The 16,531-nt window shown below is 32.3% G+C and overlaps 1 long non-coding RNA gene across 1 annotated transcript in view; it reads right to left on the bottom strand.

Annotated features, from left to right (window-relative positions):
- Positions 1-13,633, bottom strand: part of LOC105466316 (uncharacterized) — a 110,608-nt gene extending 96,975 nt beyond the window's left edge. The window contains exon 1 of the long non-coding RNA XR_011619364.1: positions 13,436-13,633. This is a non-coding gene — a long non-coding RNA (uncharacterized lncRNA). The remainder of the gene's footprint in view (positions 1-13,435) is intronic.
- Between the last annotated feature and the right edge of the window lie 2,898 nt (positions 13,634-16,531).

A 16,531-nucleotide genomic window follows, 5' to 3' on the forward strand; every position in this document is an offset into this window, starting at 1 on the left:
GAGTTTCTTCCATTTTTTATTATATTAATTTCTATTTTTCTTTTATTCCAATCAGAGAACACACTTGTATTTTTAAATTATTTAATGAAGCTGTTTTATAAAGTACCATATTGTCTATCTGGAAATGTCCCATACTATTTAAAGAATATACATTCTAATTCTAAGTTAAGTGTTCTTTAAAATCTGTTAGGTAATGTTAGTTTATAGTGTTGTATAGGTCTTTTATTTCTTTTGTCTAGTATTCTATCCATTATTGGAAGTGAAGTGTTTTGGTCTCCAAGTATTATTGTTTTACTTGTCTATTTTCTCCTTTATTTCTATCTGTCTGGCTGCGTGCATTTTGGTACTCTGTTATTTGGTGCATGTATGCTTATAGTTGTTATAGTTTTCTGATGAATTGATCCTTTTTAATCATTATAAAATACCCCTATTTATATCTGCTATCTTTTTGTTGTTAAGTTTATTTCATATGATATTAGTGAAGCCACTTTAGCCTCCTATGTTTACTGCTAGCTTGCTATGCTTTGCTTTCCTTCTTTTTATTTCAGTCTAGCTGTGTACTTGAATCTTTAGCATGTCATTTATAGACAACATGTAGTTAGGTCATTGATATTATCCAGTATGAAAATCTGTGCCTTTTGAATGGAATTTTAAATCCATTCAAATGTAACAATAATATTAATATGGTTGGATTTATCTTTGCATTTTATTATTTCTTTGCTCTGTGTCTCAAGTCTTTTTTGCTCCTCTGTTGATCCTGTACTGCTTTATTTTGTGTTAAGTGAATATTTTCTAATGTAACATTTTAATTTTATTAATGATTTCTTCACTATAGTTTACTATATATTTATATTTCTAGTGCTTGCTCTAGGGTTTTTAAATATATATTTCAAGATATTCTTGTGAGCTTTAGATTTATACTAGATTAATAACAGAAAAATGTTATGAAAATATAGCTGTATTCCCTTTGCCTATTTTTGTAATATTATTGTTATACATATCCTATTCATTAATGTTACAAACCTAACAATATATTTTTATAATTATTTTACCAACTGTAATGACCTTTTAGCTCATTAAAGTGTTCTTCCCACCCAACTCCTTTGTTCTTCTATTGGCAAATATATTACATGTGAATTACATTTGTATATATTATAAGTCCAATAGCACATATACATATTTTTCTATACAATTATTGTTTAGATAGATTAATAGAGGAAAGGAGAATAGAGAGTATTTTAGCATCTTTTATAATTACAAAATGACCGTTAGCAGCACTCTTTGTTGATTAATGTAGATTCTAACTACTACCTGGGATCATTTACTTTCAGTCTGAAGAATATCCTTCAATATTTTATGTAAGGCAATTCCACTAGCAACAAATTCTCTCCATTATTATTAATCTGGGAAAGTCTTTATTTTGCTTTTATTTTTGAAGGTATCTTGGATGAATACAGTATTCTTTTTAGCAGTTTATTTTTTTTTCTTTGAGTATCATGATGATATTATTATGCTCTCTTGTTATTTGTGTTGTTTCTGCTGAGAGGTCAGCTCTGATTTATATTTTATTGGTAATTCCTGGTGATTAAACATTTTTAATAAAAGTAGTATTTTTTTCTAATATTAGATAAAACTCTGGGTAGATTGATTTTCTTGAGAAATGTTTTTCTTTCTATAGTGGGAATGGGCACAAGAGTAAGTTGATTTTTGCAAATTTTAAGTTACATAAATCTATCATCCATGATAGAAGTGGTTTATTTGTATTCTTACAGGAAGAGATCCAGAATAAAAAAAAATCTCAGCCTTGAATACTACAACTATTATATTGATTCTGTTTATTTTTCACATTTTATCCTTAATTTAAATTATTTACTTTTCTCTGTGCCGTTTCTGCCACAGTTTTCCAATTTCTGTCCACCAAAAGGGTCTTTGAATTAGACTCTGGGATTCCTATTTTTGTTTATGGTTGTCTTCTACATGCAGCAAGAGTTATCTGATTTTTATGCAAATGTAAAATTGTTTTTTCCTGTTTGAACTTTTTGATGAGTTTTGATTGCTTTTACTGTACAGATGAAGTCCATTTACTTGTTTTAGGAGGCTGTTTAATATCTAATTCCTATTCATGTTTTTTCTTCTATTTTGATATTGTTCCCCTTACATTCCAAGCCTTAGCTATGTAGAAAACATTTTCTTTTTTTTATTTTAATTTTTTTTAAAATTATTCTTATTATACTTTAAGTTCTAGGGTACATGTGCATAACATGCAGGTTTGTTACATATGTATACTTGTGCCATGTTGGTGTGCTGCACCCATCAACTCGTCAGCACCCATCAACTCGTCATTTACATCAGGTATAAGCAACTTCAGCAAAGTCTCAGGATACAAAATTAATGTGCAAAAATCAAAAGCATTCTTATACACCAGTAACAGACAAATAGAGAGCCAAATCATGAATGAACTTCCATTCACAATCACTTCAAAGAGAATAAAGTATCTAGGAATCCAACGTACAAGGGATGTAAAGGACCTCTTCAAGGAGAACTACAAACTACTGCTCAGTGAAATAAAAGAGGACACAAACAAATGGAAGAACATACCATGCTTATGGATAGGAAGAATCAATATCATGAAAATGGTCATGCTGCCCAAGGTTACTTATAGATTCAATGCCATCCCCATCAAGCTACCAATGAGTTTCTTCACAGAATTGGAAAAAACTACTTTAAAGTTCATATGGAACCAAAAAAGAGCCCGCATCTCCAAGACAATCCTAAGTCAAAAGAACAAAGCTGGAGGCATCACGCTACCTGACTTCAAACTATACTACAAGGCTACAGTAACCAAAACAGCATGCTACTGGTACCAAAACAGAGATATAGATCAATGGAACAGAACCGAGTCCTCAGTAATAATACCACACATCTACAGCCATCTGATCTTTGACAAACCTGAGAGAAACAAGAAATGGGGAAAGGATTCCCTATTTAATAAATGGTGCTGGGAAAATTGGCTAGCCATAAATAGAAAGCTGAAACTGGATCCTTTCCTTACTCCTTATACGAAAATTAATTCAAGATGGATTAGAGACTTAAATGTTAGACCTAATACCATAAAAACCCTAGAGGAAAACCTAGGTAGTACCATTCAGGACATAGGCATGGGCAAAGACTTCATGTCTAAAACACCAAAAGCAACGGCAGCAAAAGCCAAAATTGACAAATGGGATCTCATTAAACTAAAGAGCTTCTGCACAGCAAAAGAAACTACCATCAGAGTGAACAGGCAACCTACAGAATGGGAGAAAATTTTTGCAATCTACTCATCTGACAAAGGGCTAATATCTAGAACCTACAAAGAACTCAAACAAATTTACAAGAAAAAAACAAATAGCTCCATCAAAAAGTGGGCAAAGGATATGAACAGACATTTCTCAAAAGAAGACATTCATACAGCCAACAGACACATGAAAAAATGCTCATCATCACTGGCCATCGGAGAAATGCAAATCAAAACCACAATGAGATACCATCTTACACCAGTTAGAATGGCGATCATTAAAAAGTCAGGAAACAACAGGTGCTGGAGAGGATGTGGAGAAATAGGAGCAGTTTTACACTGTTGGTGGGATTGTAAACTAGTTCAACCATTATGGAAAACATTATGGCAATTCCTCAAGGATCTAGAACTAGATGTACCATATGACCCAGCCATCCCATTACTGGGTATATACCCAAAGGATTATAAATCATGCTGCTATAAAGACACATGCACACGTATGTTTATTGCAGCACTATTCACAATAGCAAAGACTTGGAATAACACATTTTCTTTCTTTAATGTACTTTTTAAGATTTGAGGTCACAGACTGGAGTATAGTGGGGCAATCATGGCTCACTGCAGCCTCTGGGCTCAAATGATTCTCTTGCCTCAGCCTCCTTAACAGCTGGGACTACAGGCATGTGAGCCCATGCCCTGTTCTTTTTTCTTTTTGAATTCACCATGTTCTTACTTATCTCTAAGCCTTTGTATATCTTTCTCTTGCATAAAAATAAACCTCACCTCTCTTTTCTTCTAGTGCTCCATCTCATTTGTCGTATATTTGCTTCAGCATCACTCCATCTGAGAGGATTTTCATATAGAGTCTCCTTTCTAGACACTTACATAGAAACATGCAATTTTGTTATTAAAACATTAATCTCTGGAGGTAGCAGCCATAGCTCCTTTGTTTACTGTTCTATCCAGCAGCTATTGCAGTGTTTAAAATATCAAATTATTTAAAAAATAATGTTCCATAAGAGTATAATCTATCTTTGAAAAATAAGTATACATTTAAAAAGTTGAAACTAATATATATCTGAAAATAGATGCCCTTGAAACTCTAAATATGTAATTTGAAGGTTTGCTACTGCAAAAATTCACATAATTATATACGTGTAAATTTTGCATTTTAGAAAAATTTAATAAGACATAATTCATACAAAAATGGTGGGTCAAAACTCAAAATTAATTTTTATGTAACCTCAAAATTTCAAGAGTAAATTTTAATTAAGGAACATTCTCATTTAGAAAGTATAGAATAGTAGATTTTCATTCTATTTTATGACAAGCTTATTACTACAGTAGTAAATTTTGTGTTTTTAGTGATGAGAAAATCAGGCAATAGATTATACACGTCCTTGAAGACAAGCTGCAAAATGTGTAAGAATGCTTTTGGCTATTTATCAAACTTTTTATTTTTCTCTCGATTTTCATTTTGAGAAATTTTATTGGTTCCCCAATTTTTATCACTTCTTTTCTATGGTAGCCTGTGATATTTTTTACTATCTACAATAATTATGTATTTTGTATGGTAGTAAGTTTATTTTAAATAAGATCAGTGAGAACATATTCGTTGAAACACTTATAGAACAAAATGAGTGAGTACATTTATTTTTTCTACGACAGTGATTTGCTGAAGAAAGAAAATTCGTATTACGTTTAGAAACAAATATGTTAGAGTTAGCAATTTATTTGCTCTAGGTTGTAGAAATGAGTCAAAGAGTAGTAATAACTTCTTTCAATCAGCTGAAATTATGCCAATTATATAATGGTAGAAATATAAGTCAATAAAAATACATAATGCATTATTCAGTATGTGTTATGTGAATAAATTAATTTCCCCACAATAAACATTAAAATAAAATGTAATGATTCTAATCTTATGTTTTTATATTTATTTAGAATAAAAAGTTTTTATTTTGTTGTTAAAAAGAAAATTAAGATAACTTATTTCTCCATTCAAAATATTATCTATTTCCAAAAATGGACTCATCCCCCTGGTAATATTTTTTCTCCTTTTTTATGAATCTTGATTAATGACACCTTCATCTAAATGTAACAAACTGGACTCTTCTAATTCTGTCTTTTCTAATTAAATAAACCCTTGATTTTTAAAATCCTACCATATAAATCTCAGATTAATTTATTCTTTTTCATCTCTTCTGTTATCACTTCCATTCATTCCTTTCTATTTCTCTGTAACTTTTATGATGAGTTTTTACTGTAATATCCTGGAACTACTTTATCTATATATATTTTTTTAGTGCCACCATTACCTTTTAAATTTTGTCACTTTTCTTGTAAAAACCTTTAAGGTCTCCTCACCACCTTCAAGACAAAGTCTTATCTCTTTAGCATAGCCTGAGAAATCTTTATTTGACTATTGTATAATCTGTTACAAGTATGCTGATCAAGTTTATTCTAAAACAGGTTTTTCATATAAAAACAGATTTATCTCCATATGATGAACATAAAGGAAGGCATGTTACTTCCTCCTATTATTCCCTCTCACATCTTTTACCTTTGTTTCTAAGATTGAGTGATTTCACAATCTAGTTTTATGCTTCCAGATATAAGTGGTAATACATATAATATTAAGGAACTCTTTTAGACTGCGCCTTGACTGGTTAGATATTTTTGCTTACTTTTGTATTGTTTTAAGTAAAAAGTTGTGTGTAGTCTGAGTTCAGTGTATCAATTTAACACACAATGTCACAATGTTTGCATGATCACTGAATTCAATCTTCTTTTATATGTGTGCTTCTGAACTGCTAACTCATTTATCCCTAGTGTGTTTACCCAAAAAGTGAAACTTATTTATTGATGTATTTGCATATTTATTCCTGAGGTTTATTCTTTTTATGTAGGGCTCTACTTCATATTCATTAAATATACTTATCTTACATAATAATGCAATCGTAAGAAAAATTCGAAAATGGAATATTCTTGTATTTGACATTGCCTGACCAGACGGTGGTTTTAAGTTTTTCCTTCTGTTATAGTACAGGATATTCACATGCATGTACAATAGAAACATGGTTACTCTATTTTAAATCAAATTTTCCACAAAAATAAAAGTAAAATATGTAAGGAAAAGTGGGAAAAGTAGAGTGTCCATAGTTTATAAATCCTAAACTACTGCAAAAGATTTTTTAAAATTTATTGACACTTTTCATTTTATTAAAAATGTCTACATTGTCATTGATATTCTCTGATATAATAATAATTGACCCTGTTTATACTATATTATCACATCTGACATTCTAAAATTTATAAATTTGGGGGGGTATTTTCAGCATTAGATTAGTGAATTGCTACTACAGAGTGGAAAGAATATTTTAACTTATAAGAACAATATTAAAATAACAGTAAAACATTTACTAAAGTTGTGGCTGAAATTCCAATCCACATAAACAGCAACCTGTTTACAACATAATTTACATAGTTTGGTTGCTATTTTATGTTACCAGCTGAAGTTGACTGAAGTCATATGGCAGTAGTGTATCTATAGCATTCAATTTTTTGGCCTGCCAATTTTTAGTTTATGAAATTACAGATGGATTTTTAAACAAATTTAGGATTTGCATCATTTCAGATTTTCTTTTAGAAAAAAAAAACATTATCTAGCAAATCTAGTAGATCTATAACACACTATTTCTAATGTGCCATGGTAAATATTCTCCAAAGGCAGCTACTAAAGATTTCTCTCCCCACTATGCTTAAAGGAGTTGGTTTCTAATTTTCTTATGTCTGTATTGAATTTACTTTTACCATTAAAATGGGTAGAAGTGACAGTTTACCTGTTTTTTGTCTAGTTTCTATGAGATTTCATCACTTCCATTGGAAGACCACCTATATACCACTAGAGAAAAAGAGATGATGCAGAGGAAAATTAAAGTTCACAGCTGGCATCAACTTCTAATCATATGAATGAGGTCTTGTTGGACAACCAGCTCCAGTCAAGTTTCAGGTTGAATGTAGCTCCATGTATGGCCTGAGAATGAATCATATAAGGCGGAACTACCCAGCTGATCCATGAATGAGTTCTCGATGTGTAAAATCATAGGGAATAATATATAATAGTTTGAACACTCTAAGTTTGGGGGAATTTTGTGATGTAAATCTGATATATACATATTAAGTGTTCACTTGAAATAAGACTTTATTGTCTTTGCAACTCATAAACTGAATAAATTTTTTATGAAAAGCAATGTATATTCTCTCTTTGTAACTATGTATAACATTGTTCTTTTTAAAAGTGTGTCCTTATTTCCTTTTTACTTTCTATTTGGTTTTATTTGTTCATACAATTTACTTCATCCTGAAGGATATACCTTAGTTTCCTTTCTTAAATTTCTACCTGCATCTTTAAATTTAGACTTTATACCTCAATGATTATTTTCTTAATTTATCCCTCCTGAATCAATCCCTACTTCCTCAAACTTCTCTCTATTCGCAGAATGAAGATTATCACATTTTTGTGTTTTGCTTCATTTATTGCCATTGATTGCCCTGGCTAGAAAGTAAGGCCTACTTTTTGTTGTTGTTTTGTATTCTGTTTCAAAAAGCAAGTGACTATTTCATAAAACTTTTGAAGAGATTGATTTTTCCTCTTTTTTTTTGACAGCCTATAAGTGTATACAATTATTAAAAGCAGTCTCCAAACTGTCCAAACTGTAGGTGTTCTGCCAATATTGGAAGGATAAACAATTCTTATAGACATAAACAACATTTTTCAGGATACTTTTTCTGATCATTTTGTTAATTTTCCTCTGTAGGCAGCAACTGCATTCTTTCAACTCCTATTGAAAGAATTAAATTATACAAATGTGTGTGTGTGTGTATATATATATATACATACAAACATCATATATCTTTTTCATAAACTTAGGAAAGGCAAATGACTAAAAATTGATCTGTTACTGTCTCCCTTAGAGTTTTATATTTGTTTGTCTTACTTTTCACTCTTGCTTAACCACTGGAACAATAAGATTTATTTATAATAATTATGTGATTGTGTGTCAGAGATGATTAATAAGCAAGTACATATTAGTATCAAATGGGATCGTGTGCATAAAAGTGCTTTTTAAACAGTGAAGGAAATGTGTCATAAAAACAATGATTGTGTTGTTACAAATATAGCTATTTTTGTCTAAGAGTTACAAAGTTAAATTTTAATAAAACAAAAAGTCAACACTAAACTTCAGAAAAATGATATTTTTAGGAACAGATTATGTAGGAGAGATTATAATACATTAGAATCTATTAAAACCAGTAATTATGCTTCCCATGATAGAAATTATGGAACCAAGTAGACAATCTGTGGAATGGCTATATAAATACAGTCTGTGCTGCTATGTGTATGCAGGACATCATTGAAGGAGAATAAATCTCCAGCTCTCAAAATCTGTATATACTGAATGTCTGTGACCATTTTTTTTTCTTTTTACCTTTTGTTTATCTACTTCTTACCTATTCTTATAATTTGTATGAAATTTTACATTTTATCCTAAATATTTAATTTGCTGACTATAACAATACTTTTTTGTGGGAAGAAATTACATGGCTTTAAAGGAAGATTTTCAAAATTTCAGTATCCATTCCATCAGATTTTCTTGGGGTGAAGCCCAGGAAGTGGTATTTTAAACTAGCTACTTGAGTGATTACGTGTACAAAAGTTTCATAATAATTATTCACTAGACTCTGCAGAGAAGAAAAAATTGTCGAGTTAATTTGGCTAACCTTAGGTCACAGAAAAATTACAAAATGGAATTCACCAAGATTAAATTTAAAAAACAGAGCTTGTTGAAGATAAAGGACAAAATTACATGTCTGTATTATTTACTTTTTAATGTGAGCTTGTTACACAGTAATGCTTAGTATTGCCAGGAGGGTTTATTTGTTTTCTGGTACATTTATGAGGAAGGGCTTATACATTCTTTAGAGACATTGAATTAATATTGAATCATCAAAACTAATTAAAATATTTGTAGGGAGTCTTGACTACTACACCTACTAGAAATTAGGCTTTTTTGTTTTGTTTTATTATGAATTTTTTAAATTTACTCATTTGTTTCCTAAAACATGTCCTAAAATTTTCATGTTGAAGATTTTTTCCAAAGTAATTAAATTAACATTGAAAATGATATTGGCAAACTTTATAGGAAAATGTATTTTTATATTTTCTTCCATTTGTTGAACAGAGACCATTTTATATATTTTTCAGTATCACTCTAAAATCACATTTTAGAGTCACATTTTTTTACATTGCCTTTTCTGAATCTCCTCAAAGAGTCCTTGAACATCATACATTATAGCCTCTAAATGAAATGCTCTTTTCAACTTAATGTTGCATCATTCAGTGTTCTGGCAAAGTTGACCTGTTATAGTCAAAACTAAGGGAACCCACAAGGGATGGTCAAACACACTCTGATAAGAAATATCCAAACTTTTTTAAATCAAAATTTCCTCTCATTGTCACTTCGTCTTGGATGGTAAGAGGAGCTTTAGCACTGAGGGAGGTCTTCTCCGTAACAGATGTAACCATATAAAGAAGAGAAGGCCAAGACAAAAGCAGTGGCCAGGTAGAAGGAAATGGAGGTGGAGAGTAACTATTAGCTTTACCTCCTTCCTCCCTTTAATTTCATCCTTGTGCCTCCACTTGGTTAAAACAAACCAGATACTAGAGGGTAAAAGGAAGCCTGGATAATAAGGTTCATAGAGGGGAAACTCCCAAAAAAAAGAGAAGATCAGAGATTAACAGCAGGTAGAATTTGGGTGCAAGAAAATCTATGCTTATCCTTTGTTTACACAGAAAGCAAATCAGCTCAACAACCAAGATAAAATATAAAAATCTCATTATACTTTGTGTCATTTAAGGAGGATTTTAATTCAATCATTCCCAGTAGTTTTCAAGTAAAGAAGCAGGGAAAAGCAGGAGATAATAAAAATAATTAGTGCTGCAATCCCCACATCCGTCCTTTGTCTTAAAACCTAAGATGATAACCACAGAGTCCTTCTAGCAGCATTCCATATGCCCCTTACTTTTAGCCAGCCCTTGGTATGTTGGGAAGTTTTCTTTGTGTTCTTTAATGGAACAAAAATAGCAAAAGGCAGCCCAGAAAGTGTCTTGAATTCTAAGTATAGTCTTACTTGTCTCCATTTGTCTCCTTGTAATCAAGACTATCATCTAGGCCAGGACTTGGAGGATTTCTATTCTTGGCTCTTGAATTAATTGAAAGCCTTTGCTAATTCATCAGTTGAAAAACAAGGGATGTGTTGATTTGCAATAATTATCACAAATCACATCTGGAATTAACAGGTGTGATTAGTGTCATCACCTGTATTAGTTTATAATAGTCCACAGCTAATCTCTCGGACCCATCAGATTGTGGCAGTGGTCAAGTAGGAGAATTAAATAGAAATGTGATAAGAATGATCATCCTAGCAATATTCAGGCTTTTGCACTAACATCTTCAATTTTCTCAGGTATAGAATATGGCTTTTGGTTATTATTTTAGTAAAGGGTGGGAGGTAGTTCTACTTTGCCTGGCCTACAAATTAGCCCTAACTGTGTTTTGTGAGGTGCCTCTCATTACAAACACACACACACACACACACACACACACACACACACAGAGAGAGAGAGAGAGAGAGAGAGAGCATTAAATCCATTAAACCATTATGCATTTTGAAACTGAGGAAACAACAGCAGTATATATCTGCAGTCTCAACAAAACCTTTGTGACTGAGATTAAGTACTTAGATTAAGACTCTCTCTGTCACCTAAATTCCTTTAGCCCCTCTCTAATTAAAAGACCTTAGTAGCACTTTGGTTTCCCAGGAAATACAAGATAGTATCAGTTCTGAGAGACAGAAGGTATGAGTATTTCACTTTTTAGAGTAAAGAGAAAGTTTAATTAATGGCCAACATTCCCTTTTGTAGTAGCTTAGGCTAAAAGGAAGAATTAAAGTCTACATTTAGTGTTTGCATTGCAGAATTCATTCTCAAAGGAATCTGGCTTCCTCCTTAAGAGTCTCTGTGTCTTTGAACTGATAGAGTATTGATAGGTATAGATTATTGCATCAATCAGTTTCCTAAGCGGAAACATATGATACACTCAGAGATGTTAGTTGAGGATAACTTCACATAGGAACTACAAAAATAATGTTAACAAATTTATGAGAACCAGTAATGGATGACAAGATCTGGGACTACTAAGAGTGGAAAGTCCTTATTACCCCTAGGACCACAGGTCCAAAGGCAGAGGGCGGTTTAACAGCAACTAATATGAGCTATAGTCATGGAAGTCGTTGCCTACCAGGCAATATAGCTGAATGTAAAATAATCCAATCACTGCAAAAAGTACATTCTGTGATAGGAAAGCTGAGAAGAGACCTGACGTTTCTTCCTTCCCTTGACTTTTCTGCTGGTACCTCTGTTTGACCAACTTTAACCAAAAGACAGAAGGCAAGGAAACCTGGGTGATGTAAGACACCAAGGAAAGTAGAGAATAGCAGAGACTGAGTAGACAATGGATCTGGAGGACCAAAGAATGAGCAACATTAAAGTAAATCAATTATATGCGACCAAACTCCCTTAAGTGTGAGATGGAGAATTCATTGCAGTAGAAGCCATGATTTAGACAAACCTGTATAATTCACAGATACCCTAATTATAAGCCCTAAAAAGTGAAAACATAATAGAGCCAAGTTACTATGAAATTTTGCAAACATGGGGGAACACGTGTTTTCTTTTTTCTTTAGAGTTGTGAAGATTGAATAATGTCATGTGAAGAAAATTCTGTTAACAAGAGTAAATACTACATCCTTGTGAGAATAAACTGTACAATGCTCTATATACAGAAAAATTCTGTATATAACTTAATTTTAATAGAAATTCTGCAAGATTGCTATTGAGTTTACAGATAAAAATCTATATTTCACTACAAAGGATTTATTTTAATAAGCACATATTCTCAGTACCATCTCAGTTACAGAAAGAAAAAAATCCAGGAACTGCCATTCTTTTCGTTTCTACATAGCACTTAGTGATGCAATGAGTTCATTGTTAAATATCCATTGTCCTTACTCAGAGATAATCAATTGTTCGTTGTAAGATATCCATTGTCCTTACTTAGAGATAACCACTTTTACTGCACTACATCTTTATTATACTTTCTTGTTCCCTATATTTTAACAATAATTCTCCAGTTCATTTAAAAATTAATCTATACTACTATGCCTGATGTTAATAATTCATCATAATTTATAATGTGAGAAGTTTCTGATCCTATCTAGATAATTGGGCATGCAAAATTTTATAAAATATGCTTAACAGTAATTTAATACACAGATACAGATTCACATCTTCTACTAGAGCTACTCTATGTAGAAGTGATTATGGAAGAACGAGGCATGAAGTGAGACAGAACAGATCTGGCATACACAATGATTCATGACTTGACTCGAAAGTAAGAAGAAACTTATAAATAATTCACTTTCCTTCTAAAAATAAGTGTTCACAGATTTTTACTGATGCCATTCGAAGTTCTCCATGTGACAACATTATTATTTAAACTTAGAAGAAATATTTCCACAGGTAAAACAAGGGAAAACTGCAAAATGCCTTCTACTGTGTTTGGTTCCATGATCCCAACTGAATGATTACTTTTGAACCTTTGGATATTTTGAAGCATAAATCTTTGAGTTGCATAGGCTGGAAAATAGAACCCAGTGAGGACAATTGCCAAGCTCCTGGACTAAGTTATCCCCTAAATCAACATTTCCACAGCATTTCAAATTTTAGTTTTGGGATCACTCCTTAAGTATTGAGACTGTTTACTTGTCAGTGCAGTGGACTTGGTTTTTCCACTAGAATTTTTCACAAATCTGTGGAATCACCAGTTTATACAAATGTGTGGCTTCGATTCTTTTATGAATCCATTCATTTTCAAAAGGAAAATCATGTACACAATTAAAGAAATACACGTAAATTTATAATACTTGTTTATCAAATATATGTGTTTCTATAATATAGGAATCTTTTCTGCGTGAAAAGATTAATTAAAACTCTTATAATCCACTTCCCTATTAGTCTTATTAATATAAACTCACAGGAACATCTGCCATCTTTAATATATTTCCATCATGAGTTGCAGAAAAGTCAAGGTCCTAGTATCAGTTCCTGGTGAGGGCTTTGTTAGATGTTTCCTTATCAGGGAAGTTCTCCCATGTAGACTGGGAAATTTTCTCTAGAAGTATAGCGTCAAAGCTCATTGTCTGGCTCTCCCCTACATTTACAGGAACTTCTTCTTTTTTTTTTTTTTTCTTGACTTTTGTTTTAGGTTCGGGGGTACATGTAAAGGTTTGTTACCTAGGTGAACTCATGTCACAAAGCTTTGTTTTACAAATTATTTCATCACTCAGGTATTAAGCCCAGTACCCAATAGTTATCTTTTCTGCTCCTCTCTCTCCTCTCACTTTCCACTCTCAAGTAGACCCCAGTGTCTATTGTTCCCTTCTTGTTCTACTCTGGTGCTAGGGACTCAACTTGCAGCCATTGACTTCCTTCAAAGCTGAATGCCTCTTGCACTGATCCCGGTCCTCCTAGAAGCAGACACCTGTGTAGAACGAAGCATGCAATAATTTTTAAGGGAAAATATCTGTGTGAGAGTAAACGATAGCATGCTAGAATAGCAGGGAGAACCATCAGACCTCTAACCAATTCTGAGTTCAGAAAAAGGGAGTTAGGGTAGGTGGAGGTGTGCTGGCTGCTTTGCAGTCTAAGGATTATTCAGGAAGGTCCATCAGGGTGTCTTCCAGCTGAAGTCAGTTGTCAGGACAGGTATAGGCCCTTCCTGGGTATCTTGCATCACTCATTGAGCAGCCATGTGGGAGTATGGCCCCAGTGCAGGTGGCTCTCAGAGGACAGCAGTTGGGCCTTGTGGTTAATTACACTCCCCAGAGTTGGAGATCTGGTAGGCACTGTTGTGGTGGCCACACTTCTGTATGCTCCTGCTCCAAGCTGCTCTCTTGCAAATCTAAATGTCATGTGAGTGAATCCCATTTGAAATCTAAGTAACATGTCTGTGTTTGACTGCAAAGAACACTGACTAGGAGGCTTCAAATTCATAAGCTACAAATTCCTCTAATACAGCAAGATTGTTAAAAAAAAAAAAAAAGAAAGAAAAAAAGGTGTGGCAGACAAAAAGCATAATGGATGCTCATCACAAAAATGAAAATAAAATAACCTAATAAAAGTAACATAATAAAATGAAACTATCTTCTTTTCAGTTAAAGAAATTGTTTCTGTGATGGCCAGTTTTTCAGAGATCAAGAAAGCGAAAAAGAGAGTGCAGGCAACTAATTTTTCTTGGTTAAGAATGTGACTCAGAAACTGCATACTTTGCTTTTGTTTAGTTCTATTGACCCAAATTTAATCACATGGACACAGATAGCTACAAGGGAGGCTGAAAGATGTTGTCATTGGCTGAAGGCAATGCACCCTGATAAAAATCAGAGTGAAAGAAAGACAGGAAGAAAGGATGAATAGATATTTGAGAACACTAAGAAATCCCTCATATATTTTGTGCATACCAACAACTGGTTACTGCACCCTTTAAATTCCATTTAAAAATATAATCATTTTATATTTTTGTATTATATAAAAACATAATCATGACCCTACATGGACATTTATTTTACAGTTTATTGAAATACATATCACTAGGCACAACTAAAACCTTCAAAATTTTATAAACAAATATGTCTATTTTAAGGCAGTTTTGAATGAAGTGGTGAACTACATATTTTTCAGTTCTGTGATGAGGGCATTTGCCAATTGCTATATTCTTTTAATATATTTATTTCTAATACCATGCTCTGTATGTCTCTGCATGATGACTAAAGTAATTTGAGAAAGAAAATATTTTCATACATTCTTATGCAACTTCAATTTAAAATTAATACAACAAATGAATTTTAAATCATTTGGGGTAATAGGGAAATACAGAGAATAAAATATAAAAATAACTTCTATTATAAGATATATTTTATATTTTCACCCATAGAAAAGATTATAGCCCAGATCTCATGTATGTAATTCCAGAAAACCTCTAATAAATAAAAAGTCTTGAGATGTAGCTTTAGATGACCTTAGTTAATATTTATTTTACTGAGCTATTGTTCATTTTGTCTGTTATCTCTAATATGTTATTATTCTTTATATTGAGCTTGGACTACATTCTAATAAAAAATGTGGCATACTCAAATAACTTAGTTCTTGTAAACATTCTCCTTTCACTTCTTTAAAAAATTTTACTGAAAAATAAAAATTGGTAAATCAATGGATATCACATATAGATTGACTTAACTTTGCATCGCATTCAAGTACCTGAACTTGCTATCTTCGCCTTGCTGTGGGGTTGCTTGCCACCTTCATGGGGGCTCAATTTTTTTCCTTCTCAGCTGACAGGTGAATATATATGAAATTATTCCTTACTATCCCTGCACTGTACTTGCTCAATTAATCTGACATAATTTATTTTTCAGCTTTCCTTCCCAATAAACTTTAATGATGCCACTAAAGTCGTGAGACTTAAAAACAAGATTTTAAAAAATAATCCAACACAACCATAACTCCATATACAACAAAGATAATAAATACTAATATTATACTAGTTAAAGAAAAGACAACTAGCCAGGACAGAGTTCTATTCTAGGATTTCTTTCTTTTGAAGTTAGATATTGTGAAGCAATCTTGTGAGAGAAGCGGGGGGAAGCTTAATAGTTCTGGAGTTAAAATGTATTTATATTTTTAAAATTTATATACCATTACATTGACTATTTATATGAAATCTTCTCAGGTAAAATATTATAAGGAGCCTACAAGCCACAGATGTTGAATATTTCAATTGGAGTGATCGGCTGATTTCTCACATTCAAATTTTAAACTCTTAACTTTGTAGTTTGCTGATACACTAAAATCCAGAGAAAAGTTATTTAGTCCTAACAGGATAATTTTCTGTGTTGATTCACCACATCAAACAGTCATTGGATGAGGTTTCTCCCGGGACGAGATATGGCCAAGAGTTAGGTATCTCCCTTCAGCTAAGGAAAATATCAGAAAAGGTCTTATGGTATAGGACAGTCAGTCTGGAATACTGCAGTATATGGGGGAATAAATCTAGATAATTATAAAAGGAAACTGAA

The sequence above is a fragment of the Macaca nemestrina genome, chromosome 2 (assembly GCF_043159975.1).
Source record: "Macaca nemestrina isolate mMacNem1 chromosome 2, mMacNem.hap1, whole genome shotgun sequence".
Taxonomy (NCBI): Eukaryota; Metazoa; Chordata; class Mammalia; order Primates; family Cercopithecidae; genus Macaca; species Macaca nemestrina.